The sequence below is a fragment of the Miscanthus floridulus genome, chromosome 15 (assembly GCF_019320115.1).
Source record: "Miscanthus floridulus cultivar M001 chromosome 15, ASM1932011v1, whole genome shotgun sequence".
In the NCBI taxonomy this organism is placed as follows: domain Eukaryota; kingdom Viridiplantae; phylum Streptophyta; class Magnoliopsida; order Poales; family Poaceae; genus Miscanthus; species Miscanthus floridulus.
In genome coordinates this window covers 4,789,133-4,806,922 of record NC_089594.1, presented here as the reverse complement: position 1 = coordinate 4,806,922, position 17,790 = coordinate 4,789,133, and positions in this window count along the sequence as shown.

The following is a 17,790-nucleotide window of genomic DNA, read 5'->3' as shown; positions in this document are numbered from 1 at the left end:
ACCCATTATGCTCGAGCATTTAGTGTAATCTTGCATCATACTATAGGACTAACGGTATTGATGAAATGCTCATCCATCTTGCTTTTTGATCAACTCCTTCGCGTAACGTTTGCATGTAAAGGAAATAGTATTTTAAGCATAGCTGATGGTGCTAACTCTGGCTACCAGCATGTTGGAAATTTTACTTGGCTCCACTGCTCCAACGTTTTGTCTTGAAGCGACAGCCTTCTCCCTCCTACAAGCACCTTGATCTTTTGAATGTATGCTGCAGTTTCTCTAAGCCTCCGCTTCATGGGATCTGTCCTAGTCCAGTCAAGATACACTCGGAGCTTTGCCGCCTTAGAAGTGACAATGACAACCATTATCACTGTGTTATGCATGCTTTGCTGTGTTAGCTGAGGAATGCTACCAGCACACCAGCACACACACACTCACACACACAGTTGTATTTGTTGTATTGCCTTTTGAATTGCAATGCTACTAGCTATATATGTCTCAACAATTCCTTTTGCAGCTATCAAGTAATCTTATCTATTCTTTGTGCAGGGTCAATCGGCGGCATCAAATGATGTACCTCATGACCCACCGCAGCAGTCGCCGTGGTCTAATTGGTGATTTGCTTCTTTTCATGTGTTGAACTTATTCCTTGTGTTGCACTTATGCTTGTAATGCACTTGTGGTGGATACTTTAAACTCGAACCTTATGTTGGTATTGTGGTATGACATTTGTGTACCATTGTGGATTATTGTGATGTATGTGATATGTGGTGTGTGGAGATGATATATATATGTGATATATGTCCTGTGTAATATATCTGTGCTGTGAAACATATCTGTGCTATGATATATATATGTGCTGTGAAATGTAATGCAAAAACAAAAAAAAATTCAGATTTCTGTTCTGAGGCTTTGCCGAGTGTTATGACCAAGACACTCGGCAAAGCAAACATAATTTGCCGAGTGTTATCACCAAGACACTCAGCGAAAAGATATTTTTTTAAAAACCAAATACTGTTTGAAAAATGTTTGCCGAGTGTCTGACAGTTCAACACTCGGCATATGTTTAGCATTTGCCGAGTGCAGCACTCGGCGACAAGGAATTCTAAAAACCAAAAAATATTTTAAAAAAAATTAGTTGCCGAGTGCCTTGCTGTTTGACACTCGGCGAAGTCACTGTTAACGGCGGGTCTGGCGTTATGACCGTTTCTTTTCGCCGAGAGCCAAACTGCACACGGCAAAATGTTTGCCGAGTGCCCGATAAATGGCACTCGGCAAAGTTGGCTTTGCCGGAACTGTTTATAGCGAGTGCTATTCGCCGAGTGTTACACTCGGCGAACAATTTGCCGAGTGTTTTATGTATTTTGCCGAGTGTTTCGGACACTCGGCAAACTAAAGGAGTCCGGTAGTGATACCATGTTGTGGCTTGATTTAGCAGCGTCATAGTGGTATCATTGTAGGGTTTTGGGTTGACTCGACAATGTAAAGGACCATTGGATCCATCTCTTACCACCCACTAGTGCAGGACTGAGCATCAGTCCCTATTGGGAAACCCCCTTTAGTCCTTGTTTCCCAACCGGGCGAATCTGGAACTAAAGGCCCCCCCTTTTAGTCTTGTTCTGGGAACCGGGACTAAAAGTGGACCTCTAGCCCTGGTTGCTATTACCAACCGGGACTAAATGGTCCCCCAGACCTTGCACCGGGGCTGGCACGTTTAGTCCTGGTTCGTGTTTCCAACCGGGACTAAAGGTTCCTTTTTTTCTATTTCATTCCTTTTCATTTTATAGTTTCTTTTTAATTCAATTCTTTTTTGTTTCGACTAGCTTTTTGTATACGAATTCTACGCTGCTAATATACGTCCATAAATACGTAAGTGTAAGGTTCCGTTCAAGCAGTATACACAAATAACATACAAATATATATGAAACTATATATACAAATATTTCAAGAGGTTGTACGTGCATGGAATATGTACATAATAAAGTCACGAAAACCTTGTACTCATGTCCTTGGGATGTCATTCAACCCGAATCTTCATAAAAAAACCTTGTACTGAAATAGTTGAAGAGATCATTTTTTATGTACCTCATCAACGTCCATGTTATTGAATACATAAGTTTGCAATGGTATTGTTGAATTTCAGATCTATAATCATCAGCTATGCTTGTCGTTGCTCCATCATCATCATCAACGACGATTGCCATTTCTCCTTCCTGTTTTTGCAAAGATAAGTTTTACTTTGATACCAGTACATATTTGTATTGCTTATAAATGTAATCAAATTGGCTCAGCTATTTGTATCTACCTCATATGATATTCTTGACTCTGATATTGACCAGTCAGTTTGTGATCCAAAGATTTCATCTAGATCTTTAAGGCTCATATTCTGTTTTATTTGTTTGATAATGATAATGGTTACCATTTATAATATAATATAACTAGTTTGAAATCATATATAATATAGTTTTACCTCATTCCTGTCATTTCCAAGTATCATCTTTGTTAATGATCCTGGCATCTCTTCATGTTGCTGCACAGTTTATAATAAAGCATTGAAATTACAGTCCTGTTATGCTGAATTTACATTGCACATATGTGTGTAATTTGCATATGTCTGAATTGTAATTTTTGTATACTGGTATTATAAATTTTACCTTCATATTCCTGTCCGTCTGATTATCCTCCTGAGAGTTCATGATTTGTTTAGTGTAGCCTCCCTGCATTGAAATATATTTTAGTCAAAAAATAACCTTCTTATCTTGGCATTTTTTAATCTAAGCAATGATTTTGCTCACCTTTTTGTATGTGAAGTTATTTAAAAGGTCACTAGAACAATTTGTGCCTGCAAATATTTGATAAGGAGCTGACTGCACTTCTTTAATTGCTTCTTGTGAGTTCATTGATGTTGGATAATCATCACATCTGCTTGTTGTGACGTACATATCATTCTGCTTCATAAAAAAAGCAAGTAGCTGAGTACTTATATAGCTTTTTATCAGATTCTTCTTTTTTTCATTGCATCATTGAATTGTGTTTCTTACCTCAAGTAGTTGATCAAACTCGACTGGTGCTTGTATTAGTTGCAGAAGGGAAGCAATTGAAACCTGCAAGAAAATAAAGAAGCCATTAGTTCTCATTTATTTATTGTTTGTGTCAACTATTTTGAATTAGGAGTAATTTTACATCATTGTTGCTTTCTTCTTGGTGAATCATTTCCTCATAATTCTGAATCTGATATTGTGCCTCTGACATTTCCTGCTGCCTTGTTCTTCTTTCGAGATTCATGTTCTATTATAACATCTAGATTTCATGTTTTGACAGTTAGAAGGTTTCTCATCATTACATATTCTGTGCATCTAACACACACAAGGAGATTGGATTCAAATGATCGGTCTACTAACCTTGGCTGTTGAGGTTTGTGGTTCCTCTTTGATCTGATTTTTGCCCTTTTGCCCTGCTTTGCATGAGTAGAGCACGACCTTTTCTCCATGCATTGAACCTAATATTGTGCAAAAGCTAGCATTAGGTGTTTAATTTTGGTCTGATTACAAAAGCCATGTAGCAGTATTTCTGGTTGTATTTGTGAAATCTTGCCAAAACTGCTAATTGAATTGATAGTCCTAGCGGTATGAATACTTGCATGAGCTGGTTTTTTAAATTATATACATGTACAGAATAATTGCATTAATAGGAAATACTAGTTGCACTATTTTGAAATCTCCAATTTTATCTTTCAGATTTTATAATTCTTTTACAAGAGGAATATAGGAAATGCAGAACATTTATGTGTGCTGTGGCTGGAAAATTACTTATAGAAATTGGCCAAGAAAAATGTGTTTTATGTCTGTATGTGTGTGTGTTATTCTGCTAGCTATAAGATCCTCTTATCTCACGTAATATATGCTGGATCTTCTCCTTGTTCACAGTGAGGAACCATGGAACCAGGGCCGAGCCCTGTTGCTGGATGAAGTACAAGGTGTAGGCTATCCTTTTGCTCTCTGATGACCACAGATTCCATGGATGTAACATATACAAATAGATTGGATTGATAAGATTTGTGTGCTAACCTTGGTTGTTGAGGTTTGTGCTTTCTATTCCATCTGATCTGTGCTCCTTTCCTCTGTTCTGCATGATTTCTCTAGCTTTCTCCTGCTCTACGTGAGTAGAGCGGCGCCTTTTCTCACGCAAAGCAGATCTCATCTCCACGCAGATCCTTTCCCCTGTTTTCTTTGCTTCTTTCCCAAGTTTACCTGTTATATTCCTATAGAATTCCTGTTTGTTGGGCTTATGGGCTGCTACATGTTTAGTGGGCCTCTCTCTTTCATCTTAGTTATTGGGCTTTTCAATTGCATAGAACTTACATCTAACAACAGCAACAGATCTGGTCTGCGTGGGCCTTTTTTGTCTGATAGAATTTGTGTGCTAGCTTCCCCTAAAACACATGGTTTTTTTCCCTGTTGTAATTTATATGTTTTTTAGATAGCCAACAACCATGTGCTAGCTTCTCTTAAAACACATGGTTTTTTGTCTGTTGGAATTCGTGTGTTTTTTAGACAGCCAACAACCGTGTGCTAGCTTTGGCTGAAACACATGGTTGTACAGCAGACAGGCTTTATAGTTTTCTTTTTGGCGTGGCTAGTGCACGGACATCCGAACGCTAGCCCCCGTCCGGATGCCCAAGCCTTGCCTGCTGAGCCTGTCCCGCCTGCTGCACCTATCTGCGCATGTTGCGCTGTCGACATGCGCCTGCTGTTGTGCGCCCGTCTCCTGTTGCTACGCATGCTACCCCCTGCTGCTGCTACACATGCTGCTGCACCTATGCAGGCGGCATGGCTGCCCGCCTGCCACTACTACGTATGCTACTGCACCCACGGGGACCGCCTCCACCTCTGCCTGGGCGCTTGCCGCGCTTACTAATGAAAACAGTTGCAACATGAAGCACTTGCTGCAGCATCCATCTAAAACAGGTGAAACATTTGGAACACACGCTTGCAATATATGTGTATAGTCACTGCAACATATGCAATATCTAGATAAAATAATTGCAACATATGTCTGAAACACCTGAAACATACACTTGCAACATGTGTCAACTGAAATATTTGGAACATACACTCGCAACATACGTGTATAGCCATTGCAACATGTGCAACATCTAAATCAAACACATGCAACATCCAGATGAAACTTCCGAGACACTTGAAACGTACGCTTTCAGCGCAATGTCACCTTGCGGCATGGATGAATGGAGGCTCATCGTTGCGGAGCTCGATGCCGGTGCGGAGGTCAGCAACAGCGCATGGAGCTTGGCGGTGCAACAACGGCATGGGTAACTTGCTGGCGGGGTGGCGTCACATGAAGCTCCTCCCATCGCCTACTTGCTGGTGCATCCATTGCGGAAGCTCGCCGGCTCGGTGGAGGCGGCTGTGGCGAGTGGGTAGCATGGTGGAGGCGGCCACTGTGGGCGGATGCCGTAGTGCAGGCGAGCGGCGCGATGGAGCGCGGAGTGGGGAAGGCGGCAGCGCAGTGGAGAGATTATTTTTTCGGAAGGGGTGTGGACGGGAGCGAACGGACGGCGCGGTAGTGATTAGCGAGTGTGGAAGCCACGTCCCTCCGTCCGGACGCCCTCATGAGAGCATTACTGTTTTTTTACCCTCAAGGTCACATGCTCTTATGATGTCCACCGTTTGATGTGTAGCGTGATATGTGCACATCAGAGAGGACATGTGCATTTAAGTACAAACTTACTTTCTAGCCACAAGCATGGGTCCCTGCATGCTATTCTAGTATTCTTTTTACATGTGACGTTGCGGGTGCTTCACCTAAGAGCCAAGCAATTCCGGGGCCATGACCTGATTTGGAAGTGTTGGGCAACGTGCTCCGGGTGAAGATCTTCTTTTGACTCTTAGTCAAGCACAAACATTCTAGACAATGGATCGCCGAAGACACCATGGACGGACTAGAACCCCACCTGTTGTGTCACTTGTGTGATCAAGTGGAGGAAACCTACAACCACCTCTTGGTCATGTGTTCCATACATTTCATGTTTGGTGGTTCATCCGTTCTAGGCTTGGTTTTCCATGCCCCAGCGCAGACGGATGTGCTTCCCTGCTTGACCGGTGGTATAAGTTGCGGCACAGCTGGAAACCATACAAGCAACACAGGCTCGACTTCTTGTTTTCCTTGATCATTTGGAGCATCTGGAAGGAGAGGAATGCCAGGTGCTCCAGATCAGGTAATGAAGGGCAAAGCGGAGCAATGAATCAGAGTCAGAAACGACCATCTAGGTAGTTTGATGACGGCCCAATCTCCTTAGATTGACAATTCGATGGTTGTTCACATTTCAAATTTAGTGCATGGTTGGCCATGCCACGTCGTGTAGACTTTTAATTATTCTTCTATCTTAATACAAAAATGCGCAGTCCTCTTGCACATTCGAGAGATCTACATGTGGCGCTCAAAGCGTCATATGCAATTCTTTTTTGGTATATAGGTTTCAATCGTAAAACATCCCCTTTCACTTATCTTCATTTCTTTGTTAGTTGGTGTTTTCACAAATAACCCGCTAAAACTCTTAGATGCCTTCAATCGAACCGAAGCATGGTCACTTTGCAAATCTAACCACATAATTTTAGCCTTTCATGAGCACTTTTTACCCTAAAAGCCATGATGGTTCGATCTAATACGTGGGCCCTACTTGTGCTACGACCCACAACCACGGATCGAAACCACTAGAACCCCACCCATTGTGTCACTTGTGTGTGATCAAGTGGAGGAAACCTGCGACCACCACTTGGTCACGTGTTCCTTAACATTTCAGGTTTGGTGGTTCATCTGTTCCAGGCTTGGCTTTTCGTGCCCCAACGCAGACTGATGTGCTTCCCTGTTTTGGCAGGTGGTATAAGTTATGGCACAATTGGAAACCAGACAAGTGACACGGGCTTGACTTCTTATTTTCCTTGATCACATCACTAGTCGAGAATAGACCTTTGATCCTCGGCCAAAATGGGCTCTAGTCCCGGAATTTTGTGCGCCCGGGACTAGAGATACCTTTAGTCCCGGTTGGTGGCTCCAACCGGGACTAAAGGTCCCTGCCCAACGGCTACTGCGCCAGACAGAGGTGGCAGGGACCTTTAGTCCCGGTTGAAGCCACCAACCGGGACTAAAGGTATACTTTTACTCCCGGTTGGTTGCTCCAACCGGGAGTAAAGGTCTACTCCCGAGCCGTGGCTGCGCCCGGGGTTGGAAAGTTACCTTTAGTCCCGGTTGGAGCCACCAACCGGGACTAAAGGTCCCTCCTTTATATATCCCGGCCGTCTCCTTCCTCCCCGAGCCCGAGCTCATCACATTTTGAAGCTCACTGCAGTAGTGTTCTTGCTTCCTCCCTCCCTCCATTGTTCCTCCATCCATTCTTCGATTCCTCCGTCGATTTCTTCGATTTCTCCGTCGATTCTTCAGTTGTAAAGGTTACCAATCTCATACTCTCATTTTTCACCATTGTCTTATCTCATTTTGTTCACTATATATATATGGTTCTTTTTTGTGGTTTTTTTTCATTTGTAAGCAATTTGAGCTCAAAATCACTTCAAGCTTGCATATTTACATGAAAGAATGTTAAAGTAGCTAGTTGAACTTGCGGACCGTGTTCATCTCGACGATCATACTTTTTATTTTAACTTTTTATGAAATGAAAAACTTAGAAAATAGTTAGAAAATTATAGAAAATCCGTACTAGTTGAACTTGCGGACCGTGTTCAGCTCGGCGAGCATGTTCTCTGTCGAGCGGTAACGGACATCAAGGATGAGCTTTGATTCTACGAGGGAGAGTGACAACGGTCGTGGAAGACTGTGTTCCCTTCCTCGTAGAATCAGAGCTCTTCCTTGACCAAGTACGGTGCCGTCCGATGGAGAAATGCTCGCCAAGATGATCACGTAAGCAAGTTCAACTAGTACGGATGGTTATTTATTCACATGTCCCGATATCGTCGCAGTAGTCTGTCAATCACCGTACTTTTTATTTTAACTTTTTATGAAATGAAAAACTTAGAAAATAGTTAGAAAATTATAGAAAATCCGTACTAGTTGAACTAGCGGACCGTGTTCAGCTCGGCGAGCATGTTCTCTGTCAAGTGGTAACGGACATCAAGGAGGAGCTTTGATTCTACGACGGAGAGCGACAACGGTCGTGGAAGACCGTGTTCCCTTCCTCGTAGAATCGGAGCTCTTCCTTGACCAAGTACGGTGCCGTTTGGTGGAGAAATACTCGCCGAGATGATCACGTAAGCAAGTTCAACTAGTACGGATGGTTATTTATTCACATGTCCCGATATCGTCGCAGTAGTCTGTCAATCACCGTACTTTTTATTTTAACTTTTTATGAAATAAAAAACTTAGAAAATAGTTAGAAAATTATAGAAATTCCGTACTAGTTGAACTAGCGGACCGTGTTCATTTCGGCGAGCATGTTCTCTGCTGAGCGGTAACGGACGTCAAGGAGGAGCTTTGATTCTACGAGGGAGAGCGGCAACGGTCGTGGAAGACCGTGTTCCCTTCCTCGTAGAATTGGAGCTCTTCCGTGGCCAAGTACGGTGCCGTCCGGTGGAGAAATGCTCGCCGAGATGATCACGTAAGCAAGTTCAACTAGTACGGATGGTTATTTATTAAAACATGTTTTTGAGCTATAGTGTATTAAAAAATGAGTATAGAGATATAGATAATTTTATAGTTTCTTAATTTTATTTGTTTATAAAATAAGAAATTTATAGTGTATTAAAAATGAGTATAGAGAGAAGATGGCAACTGCTTCATTGTTTAGAGATATAAATAATTTTATAGTTTTTTAATTTTATTTGTTTATAAAATGAGAAATTTATAGTGTATTAAAAAATGAGTTTAGAGAGTAGATGGCAACTGCTTCCGGGTCCTCGGCCTCTCATGGGTTTCCAAAGCGACTTCGGCCGGGCCTCCCTCTCATTCCATGCGACAAGTGTCGTGATGAGACGAAGATTGTGATGGAGTACCGAGTGAAGAAGGAGGGTCCCAACAAGGATCGTATCTTCTACAAGTGTCCGGATCGCAATGTGAGTTATTTTATCGTATTTAATGATTATGGTTAGTTTATACCTATTTTCATGATGGTTGTGGTTAAAGTTCTAATTTTTTGTTTTAATTTCAGTGGGATGGCGGTGGATGATGTTCAGGCTTCTACTGGGAGGAAGAGTATGTTGAACTCATGCAAAAATATCTTGCACAACAGGCAGATACGGCGGCTAATGAGGCAGTGATCCAGCCGAAGAAGCCCAAAGATGTTGCACAATCAAGGGATCTGTCTGTTTTAGTTGTGATTGGTCGTGAAATCCTTGTGCTCCTGAAATGTATTTTAGCTTTAGTTCTTTTAGTTGTAGTTGGGATTGTCTACATTGTAGCAATGCTTTCATAAATTTGTACCTTTTGTGGTGGCACACATGTTGTATAAATAATTAATTATGATCTAGGTTTTAATATGGTATTTATGTCATGTAATGCAGATGAGCCGGCATTGGATGTACAATGCTGATCGCCGCTCCCAAGAGTTCATTGACGGCGTGCATTCTTTGTTATGTGCGGCCGAGGCAAACAAACGCGATGGTTTCATGTGCTGCCCATGTGCCATATGTAAGAATATGGTGGAATATCCTTGCTCAAGGACTCTTCATTCACACTTGTTCAAGTCGGGTTTCATGCCAAACTATATTTGTTGGACGAAGCACGGAGAAACCGGCGTTGTAATGGAAGAAGGTGAAGAAGAACAATGGCACGATAATGATATTATTCTCGATGGTGCGTGCTTCAATGATACTGCAATGGGAGAAGCTGAAGAAGAGGTAGCCACAGAAGATGAGCCTACTGATGATCTTTGTCAGGTCATTTGTGAGGCACAAAGAGAATGTGAAAGTGAAAAGGAGAATATCAAGTTCGAGCGGATGCTAGAAGATCACAACAAATTGTTGTACCCAACTTGTGATGCAGGGCAGAAAAAGTTAGGAACTACACTAGAATTGCTGCAATGGAAGGCAAAGAATGGTGTATCTGACAAGGGATTTGGAGAGTTACTAAAAATCCAAAAGAAGATGCTTCCGAAGGACAATGAATTGCCCTCCACTACCTACGAAGCAAAACAAGTTGTCTGTCCTATGGGGCTAGAAATCGAGAAGATACATGCATGTCCTAATGACTGCATGCTGTACCATGGCAAAGAGTACGAGAAATTGGATGCATGCCCGGTATGCCATGCATCGCGGTATAAGATCAGACGAGATGACCCTGGTGATGTTGAGGGCAAACGTCCGTGGAAGAAAATCCCTGCCAAGGTTATGTGGTATGCTCCTATAATACCACGCTTGAAATGTCTATTCAGAAACAAAGAACATGCAAAATTATTGCGATGGCACAAAGAAGACCGTAAGGTAGACAATATATTGAGACACCCTACTGATGGGTCCCAGTGGAGAGCAATCGATAGAGAATTCCCGGAGTTTGCAAATGACGCAAGAAACTTAAGGTTTGCTTTAAGTACATATGGTATCAATCCTTTTGGAGAGCAAAACAGTAGTCATAGCACTTGGCCTGTTACTCTAAGTATCTACAACCTTCCTCCTTGGTTATGCATGAAGCGAAAGTTCATTATGATGCCTGTGCTCATCCAAGGCCCGAAGCAACCTGGCAATGACATCGATGTGTACCTGAGACCACTTATTGATGAACTTCTCATTTTGTGGAATAAAGAAGGTGTACGTGTGTGGGATGAGTACAAACAGGAACACTTTGATCTGCGAGCATTGTTGTTCGTAACAATCAATGATTGGCCTGCTCTAAGTAATCTTTCAGGACAGTCAAACAAGGGATATAATGCATTCACACACTGCTTCGGTGATATTAGAGGTGTATTCTTAAAAAAATGACAAAAGGTCGTGTACCTTAGCCATCGTCGATTTCTTCCTGCAAATCACCCCATAAGAAAGAAAGGCAAGCATTTTAAAGGGAAGGCAGACCACCTGACCAAGCCTCGCAACCGAACCGGTGAGGATGTACTCGATATGGTCAATGATGTGAAAGTCGTCTTTGGAAAAGGACATGGCAGCCAACCTGTTCCGAACGACGCTAACGGTCATGCACCCATGTGGAAGAAGAAGTCCATATTTTGGGACCTACCCTATTGACAAGTCCTAGAGGTCCGCAGCTCGATCGACGTGATGCACCTGACGAAGAATCTTTGTGTGAACCTGCTAGGCTTCATGGGTGTGTATGGAAAGCCTAATGACACATATGAAGCACGATAGGACCTGCGTTGTTTGAGAGAAAGAGATAACCTGCAGCAAGAGAAGACAGATGATGGACGCCATTACTTACGTCCTGCCAGCTACACTCTAACCAAAGTGGAGAAGGAAATCATGTTTGAATGCTTAAACAACATCAAGGTACCATCTAGATTCTCCTCGAATATAAAGGGTATTATAAATGTGCTAGAGAAGAAATTCTATAACTTAAAGTCCCATGACTGTCACGTTCTCATGACGCAATTACTTCCAGTTGCATTAAGAGGAATTCTACCTCCAAATGTACGTCTAGCCACCGTGAAGCTATGTGCATTCCTCAATGCAATTTCTCAGAAGGCAATTGATCCAACTGATCTAGCTAAACTACAGAATGATGTGGTTCAATGTCTCGTCAGCTTTGAGTTGGTGTTCCCTCCTTCCTTCTTTGATATCATGACACACCTCCTAGTTCACCTAGTCAAGGAGATTTTCATTCTCGGTCCTATGTTCCTACACAACATGTTCCCCTTAGAGAGATTCATGGGAGTCCTAAAGAAATATGTTCACAACCGTGCTCGCCCAGAAGGAAGCATCACCAAGGGCTATGGAACAGAAGAGGTCATTGAGTTCTGTGTTGACTTTATTCCCGACCTTGACTCGATTGGTGTTCCTAAATCGAGACATGAGAGGAGACTAAGCGGAAAGGGGACACTAGGGAGGAAAACATATATTGGTACGGAGGATGATTATTTCAATAAAGTGCACTACATAGTTCTACAGAACTCCTCTTTGGTAGATCCGTATATTGAAACACACAAGGATCTCTTACGATCCGAGTTTCCAGGGAAGACTGAAGCTTGGATTACGCGTAAGCACATGGAAACTTTCGGCGGTTGGTTGCGAAAAAAATGTCAAGGTGATAAGAGCATCCATGAGCAACTGTATTTATTGGCTATGCAACCATCATGGCATATCGTAACATACAAAGGGTACGAGATAAATGGGAACATATTCTACACAGTAGCCCAAGATAAAAGGAGTACCAACCAAAATAGTGGTGTCCGTATAGATGCCACAGACCCGAATGGGAATAAGCAGACATATTATGGTCGCATAGATAAAATATGGGAACTAGAATATGCACCTACTTTGAAGATCCCATGGTTCAAGTGCCAATGGGTCAAGGTGACTGGAGGCGGGGTAACAGTAGACAACGAGTATGGAATGACAACAGTAGACCTTAGTAATATTGGGTACAAAGACGAACCATTTGTCCTTGCTAAGGATGTGAATCAGGTGTTCTATGTCAATGATATGTCTACCAAACCAAAAAGAGGGAAAAACGATAATGACTCAACCAAAGAGTCAAAGCGCCACATAGTTCTTTCAGGGAAAAGAGTCATCGTGGGAATCGAGGACAAGTCGGACATGTCAGAAGATTATGAAAAGTATGACCGAATTCCGCCCTTCAAAGTGAACAAAGACCCTAGCATCTTGGTAAATGATGAGGACACTCCATGGTTACGACGCGATCATAACCAAGGGACATACATAAAGAAGAAGTTCACTGCTGTGCCCACTTGATGATATAGTGATTTAATGTAGTGTATGTTTGAGATATTATGTAATAATTGTGAATTCAGATGTTTATTATGTCGTGTTTCAAATTAAATCAATGTTTGATTTGGTGGGATTTCTCTCTCGAAAAGTAAAATTAGGATATTGAGTGATGAAAAATTAAAATATTAACGTTAAAATGATGTGAAAACAAATTTCCTGTCCAAAACCAATAGTTTTAATAATTTTAATTAAACACTACATTTTTGCATTAACGAAATAATAAATATTAGTTACATTATGTTTTACAATTATAACAAAAAATAAAAAAAGTTAGGTTATAGATTTTTCCTATGTGCAATAAAGAAAAAGAAAATCCATATTTTTAACAAAATAATTTTATGCTTTTTATTTAATTTACTATGTATTTAACAAGAAAATCCATATTTCTATTAAAAAAAGTCTGCTCAAAACAGGCAGGAAACGAAACTGCAGGCCACCTTTACTCCCGGGTGGGAAGCCCACCCGAGAGTAAAGGTGGCCTGCAGTTTCGTGGCCCGCCAAAAAAAACCCTTTACTTCCGGTGCGTGTTACCAATTGGGAGTAAAGGTATACCTTTACTCCCGGTTGGTAACACGCACCGGGAGTAAAGGGACCTTTACTCCCGGTTGGTAACTCGCACCGGGAGTAAAGACCATTTACTCCCGGCTGGTGGCTGGCACCGGGAGTAAATCTCCCTGGTATATAACCGCCAGCGCCTGGCGCAGATCGATCTGCTCCTCTTCTTCCTCGTCGAACACCGCCGCCCTCTTCTTCCTCGCGCCGCCGTCCGTTCGCCTTCCGTGACACCGCCGCCCTCTTCTTCCTCGTGCGGCCTCCACCGCGCGCGCCCGTGGCCCTCCACCGCGCCCTCCTCCGCGCGCGTCTGAGGCCCTCCACTGCTGAGCTCGAGGTGATCAGTTCGTCTCTTTGTACATTCTCAGACGGTGGCCGGAAAACTTCAAAAAATGTTATATTTTGCTGTGATACCGAATATAGATGTTCTAAAGTAAATTACAAATGTCCTAGATTTTATATACGCAAATATCATATAAAAATGAAGGAAAACTTCAACGTTTCTTCATTTGTGAACTTTGAATATACAGATATAATATATTAATGTTGCTAAAGTAATATGAGCATTACATATTTTTTCTGGGAAGACTATCTTCAAACTTTATATCATAGCATCAGAGACGAAGTACTATGCCTGTAGAAGAAGAAAATAAATTCTTATCATTTCGGAATTAGTAATGGTTATATTAGCAATAAGACACATATACTTACATTTCATAATGACTTATACTTACATTATCAGCATAGAATTTTCTCATATGATGAATGACTACATGGTTCACATGGTACATAGGATCACAACACGCACCGACACCGCCCCAGCCCGCCTCACGTCGTCATCGTCAGCACGCCAGCCCGCCTCACGTCGTCATCGTCAGCACATCGGCCCCTACGCCGACACGTATATATACGTCATTTGTATTCATATGCATGTATATAAACGTCGTGGAGCACCGCCGCCCTCGTTCGCCCATGCGTTTCTATGTATACGGCGGAGCACCGCCGCCCTCGTTCACCCATGTGTACAAACATATATACGGTGGAGTGGAGCACCACCACTCTTGTCACACCGCCCTCTCTCGCGGCCTAGTCGATCAACATTCGTATTATCGTTATCGTTAATGCTAAACAATCACACCAGGGCGAACCGCGCCGTTGATGTCACCAACGTGGTTCGCCCTAGTCATCGACACAATTCGCCCTCGGCCGTTTATGTATAGCCCTAATTCACCCTAGTGTGGCAAATTGCATCCGTGACCGAGGGGCAAGATTTAATAATGCATATTGTTCATAGATTTTACGCATGTAAGCAAAGATTTGACGTACTATATATTGGTTTTGTTTTTTGAAGCTAGATGGCCGACCCGAGAAACATGGATGAGGAGGAGTTGATGATAAATTTGATCAACACTGGCACTCAAGTTGCCGGCGATGATGGTGCTAACAATAACGTGCAAGAGGATGCAGATGACGGGAGTCAGTACTTAGCTCTTGAACAAAATGAGCAACAACATATTGGCCAAGTATATATTTTTTATTATTAGCTATATATATTATCATATGTCTTATGTGTGCTCATGACATTAAAAATAATGTTTATGTTTTGTAGCCCTCTGGATCGACATCAACAACTACAACGAAGAGTAAAAATGTTCGAGGTCCCAAAAAGGCATTGGAGGGCCGCTTCATCATCTCGGAGTTCAATGTGGATACAGGCGAACCAGGGGGGCCAAATAAAACGAAATTCGTGCACCACTGTGGTTATCTTGTACGGGACCGGCTCCCGATCAGTACCCACGAATGGAAGAAGAAGACCAATGCTCCTCATATCAGTTTTGTCTCCGATCGTGACAAGACGTTAATTTGGAATGATGTCTTGGAACATTTCACGCTCCAAACAGATGGTTATGGTGATATAATAGATGGTGATGAATTGAAGGAGCGAGTTAGGGATTGGGCAATGAAGAAGATGGCCACCCAGTTTTAGACTTGGAAGAAACACTTATACACGACGTATGTCAAGAAGAACATAGCACCAGATTTTACTGTCCTAGGCCCGATCTCAAAGCAGAGGCCCTATTGGGATGAGTTTGTACAGTACAAAACATCAGAAGAGGGTGTGAGTCGGGTGATAAAGAACCAACGTAATGCCCAACAGAAGACATACCACCATAACTTGGGATCAGGTGGCTACTCGACTGCCATGAAGAAGTGGAACAAAATGGAAGCAGACCTTCTTGCCAAGGGTATCACACCAGAATCACTTGAGTGGGGAGAGCGTGCAAAGAATTGGTTTTTCGCTCATGGGGGAACACTGAACCAGGAGACAGGGAAGTGCGTTTATGGTGCAAGACTGCAAGAAGCAGCAGAAAGATTGTTTTATGCTCAGAGAGCTACTGCTAGTGGTGCGTTCAGGCCCAACAGAGAGAAGGATGAACTCACATACGCCATCGGGACTATTGAACATGGTGGCCGAACTAGAGGCAAAGGAAGTGTCTTGTGGGAGCATGGATTCCCTCAGGACAGACCTTCCTACAGGCCATAGAAAGAAGGAAGAAGAGGCACAGCGGCTCCAGAGGTTGGAGGAAGCGGTGCGTGAAGCACAGGAGCGGGAAAAAAACCTTGAAGCAAGAATGCAGGAGGAAATCAGAAGGCAAGTGCAAATAGCAGTGAGTGCAAGCAAGCAGACATCAGAGCTAGGAATCAACATTAGCTAATCTGTTTAGTTGAAAAGCAGCTGCGCTTCCACAGAGATACCAAATCAAGGGGACACAGGACTACACTTCCCTGTGGATGACGTCACTGAACCTTTTACATCGTGTGAGCTACACATTCCGAAGGGGAATTCCACAATCAAGGTGGCTATCAGTCTTGTTAATCCTATCGATCGAACCAAGACACCAAGGATTCATGGGAATATAATCTAAGAAGGATATGCTAACATCTCGGTAGATAAAGCTAAAAAAGGTTTTAGTGATTTGCCTCTTGACATTCCTGGAGGTGATGGCGAGAAGACTCTAGGAGAAGCAGAGAAGACATTCATTCTATGGCGCAAGCGCTACATCATCATTCCCGGGATGTCGCCTCCACCTCCTCCTAAACTACCTCACCATAGGTGCAGATGAAAACACTACATCATTAATTTATATTGGCTTAAATAATTAACAATCTGCTCATAATAATATGTCATTCCTTTTTTTGTAGCAGATCCTCCCCCAACCTAAATCCAATTGTTCAATCGCCAGATCATCATAGTGCTCTGTACGATGACAATGTGTTGGAAGGCGAGGCTGCATCCACACCATCTCCAAGGAGGTCTCCAACGCCACAGCCGCCATCTCCAAGGAGGTCTCCAACGCCACAGCCACCACCTCCAAGGAGGTCTCCAACGCCTCCCCCGCCCCCGCCTACCAAGAAGCCAAGTACCAAGAGGCCAGCCCCGCAAACGAAGAACCAGTCCCCGCCAGCAAAGAAAGCCTCCGTGAAACCAAGGGCTATTCCCAAAATAATATCTGAACAGAAGGAAGAAGTAACGGATGCATATAAAAAAGATATGTCCAGATTCTATGACAAACTTAAAAAGAATCAAGAAGCAAGGAGAAACCCGGAGAAACCGTACTTCTTCGTAGCTCCAGATATTCTAAGAAAAAAGGTGGCTTCTTACCAGCAACAACAGCGAGAATCTCGTAAGCCGTCCAAATCAACGTTAACGGACTATGACCGCACTCTCACCAAGTCAATTGAGGCGGCACAGAAAAAGAAGCGGGCAGGGAAAGGAGTTGCCCAACTCGGACAACAAGCGCACCAATCAGTCCACCCGCTAGTTGTTGGTAATGAATATGGTTTGAATTTAGGATTAATGCATCAGGCAAACATACCTCCGGATGTCGATTTAGATCACCTTGGTGAATTTATTGATGAGACTGGTCTCGACCTTTACCAGATGTTTGGTGATGGAAACATTGAGAGTGCGGCGGAGGTTGATATTTGGAAGAAAAAATTTGTACTAGGCCAGAGTCTATACAACCCTCAAGCCTTATCTAATCTGGGGATGCAAATGTACCTGCTAAACAAGTGGTACATGCAGGCGTCTACCGGTGGAGACTTCTGCGTTTGTGTCAGAATTAGAGACGAACATTGGTTCCGTGGCGATGATGTTATGTATGTTGACTTTGCAGAATTTCATCAACTATGCCACCTGACCTCTCTGGACAAAGTTATCATTAGCTGCTATTGCCTGTAAGTAATAATTCTTTCGATCTATTATTAAACTCATCATATGTGTGTATATGCATATAAATTATCCTAACAAGTACTATATATATGC